The sequence below is a fragment of the Orycteropus afer genome, unplaced genomic scaffold (assembly GCF_000298275.1).
Source record: "Orycteropus afer afer isolate SDZICR_OR568_19922 unplaced genomic scaffold, OryAfe1.0 scaffold00036, whole genome shotgun sequence".
Lineage (NCBI taxonomy): Eukaryota > Metazoa > Chordata > Mammalia > Tubulidentata > Orycteropodidae > Orycteropus > Orycteropus afer.
In genome coordinates this window covers 5624413-5627555 of record NW_006921623.1, presented here as the reverse complement: position 1 = coordinate 5627555, position 3143 = coordinate 5624413, and positions in this window count along the sequence as shown.

Genomic DNA, 3143 nt, shown 5'->3' with positions numbered 1-3143 from the left:
TGTGTGTGTGTGTGTGTGTATATATATATAGTAGTTTGTCCAGTCTTCCTTCCGAAGAGTGGCTGGTAGGTTTGAACCACCAGCCTTCTGGTTAGCAGTCAAATGCCTTAGGCACTACACCACCAGAGCTCCCTAGTTGAAATAAAGAACTCGGTAAATGGGTTCAATAACAAAATGAACATAGCTAAAGAGCAAATAGGTGAACTGAAGACCAGATTGATGCTATAAGGTATCAGAAAAGGAATAAAGACTTGTAAAGTTTAAAAGTTAAGAGATATAATGCATAGAAGTAGAAATATTAATATCTGTTTAATAGGAGTCCCAGAAGAAGAGAAAAAGTAACAGAGAAAAAGAAATGTTTCAAGGAATAGTGCCTGAAAGCTTCTCAAAATTAAAGAAAGTTGAAAGGCCTGAGATTGAAAAGATACATATAGTGTCAAAAAGGATGAATTTAAAAAAAAAGAAAGAAAGAAAAACTATAGTAGTCACATTATAGAGTAATTTAAGATCAAAAGCAAAGGTTAAAACTTCCCTAGAAAAAACAGATAAGCTACATATGTGCAAGAATCAAATCAAATCAAACTTCTCAACAGTGATCCTGAATACAAAAAAGTATAATAGAGTAGTATCTCCTCAGTGGTGCGGGGGGAAAAAAAGAAAAAAAAGGTTTAAACTTAGAATTTTCTACCCAAGTAACTTATATTTAAATATAACATCAAAATAAAAGATAGTATCAGGCATATGAGACCTCAGAAGATACTCAAAGAGACTCTTGGATGAAGTACTCTGACAAGAGGATAACTAAGATGACCAGTATGCTACGAAATATATGGGTAAACAAGAAAAAAAAGTAAGGATCAAAACCAAAAGTCACAACATTTTAGAACTAAAATTTTGAACAAATCTTACCTGATGGAACAAGGTGAGGGTCATTGTGTGAAAACGAGAGGTACATGTTGAGGTACATATCTTATTCAAGGGAAGGGAAAGATATTCCCACACTTCATAGCTTAATAAGAAATATAATTAGAGATTTCACTAGGGTAGCCATAGGAAAAAATTAAAAGAGAATAAATTACTTTGACCAGTCAGCTTTTGCCAGGTTGTATTACAAGCAAGCTCATCTCAGTGACTTGCAACAACAAAGGTTTCTTCTCATTCATAGTTGGATGCAAGCCAACTACTGCAGGTGCATTCCACATATCTTATTCTAAGACCTGGCGAAAGGAGCAGGCCTTATCTGTTTCATGGCAAAGGTAAAAGTGAAATGGAGGAATCACAGATGCTACTTAAAGCTTCTGTCAGATGTCATGTACAAATATTTTGGACTGATACTCCGTTTGTCAAGCAAATATCAGTCCATATCTGCTATAAATGGGATAGGACATTCTTTATCCCATAGGAAAGTGCTGTAAGTCATATGGCAATAGGCAAAGAGATATAAACTTCTTGTGGGGAGGATGGACACATCTTTGAAACCAGGAAATAAAATTTGCTGTAAGTGATATCATGAAAAAAGGGAAGGGGAAAACAATTACATAAGATATTATATAAGATGGCAGAAAGAAGTAATGAAATAAACCAAAATTATAACAAAGACAGGGGTCATATGCATATTAAAATTTGAAAAAAAAAAAATCAAAACCACCAGTATATTTTCTATAAGAGAAATATTTAAAACAAAATCTAGACTTTTGATCCAGACAAGATGTGGGAGATTCATTTCTCCCTGCTCCTACTCACTAAGTACTGCTATACCAAAACCAAATCAAATTCAGTGCTATCAAGTCAATTCCGACTCATAGCAACCTCCATTGGGTTTCTGAGGCAGTAAATCTTTGTGGAAGTATATTGTCCCATCTTCCTTCCGTGGAGCAGCTGGTGAGTTGGAACGCAACCTTCTGGTTAGTAGTCAAATGCCTTCGGCACTGCACCACCAGAGCTCCTTAAGTGCAACAATAGACCCCAGAAATAATGCAAGAAGTAATCAAAGGAGTACTTTGAAAACTAGTTTGTAATCCTAGAATGGGAGGAACAGTACAGCCTCAAGCCATCTTACACTCCTTTATTCAACAGAAAAGGTGGCCAGAACCAACGCTTTCTGAAACCCTACCTAGCAACAGAAGGCAGTCCATTCCTCCCTCAAATAAAGCAGGAGTCCCTCTAACATCAGGTAATCTCAATACCAGCAAGAACAATTTAATTGGCAGCTTTGCCAATAATAAATGACTAGAGAAGCACTCTCCTCCCAAGCTAGACCTGAGACTCTTCTCCAATAAAAGACAGTCAGTGGCCCAGCCCATGGAATCTTTTTCACCATTTCAGGAGGAAACACAAACAAACAAAAAGGACCAGTAGGAGTACCAGAAGCACAAAATAAATCAAGGAGGCCAAATAATACTGGAAGTATTTGAAAATCAAACCATCGTTAGAACCATAACCCACAAAAGTAGGCCATGATCTGTGTGCTAAATCCAAACAATACTACTGCCTGCTTTAAAAAAAATTTAGTAGGATACAGAATCTCTTAATACAGTATACAAAATGTCCAGAGTACAATAAAAAATAATAATAATAATTCCATCACACCGATAACCAAGAAAGCCATTAACTCGAAAGAGAAAAGGCAATCAACTAATTAATGCAAAAACTGAAATGAATCAGATGTTAGATCTGACAAGATAACTTTTGTAAAGCAGTCATCATAAAAATGCTTCAGCAATCAATTACAAATTCTCTTGAAATAAATGAAAAAACAGAAATGTTCACCAAAGAAAGAAGTTATAAAAAGGAACCAAATGGAAATCATAGAATTTAAAAATACAACAGAAATTTTAAAACTCACTGGATGATTAGAGTGGAGATGAAAGATGATCAAATTAGTGAACTTGGGGAGAGATTAGTAGGTTTTACACAATATAAACTACAGAGAGAAAATAGACAGGAAAAAATGAACAGAGCCTCAGGGATCTACAAGACAATAACAAAATATCTGACATTCATAGCATCAGAGTCCCAAGACGGCAGGAGAAAGTGAGTAAAGTTGAAAGAACACTCAAAGAAATTAAGACTGAAAACTTCCCAAATATGACCAAAGATACAAACCTGTAAATTCAAGAAACTGGGTAAACTCCAAAAATGAT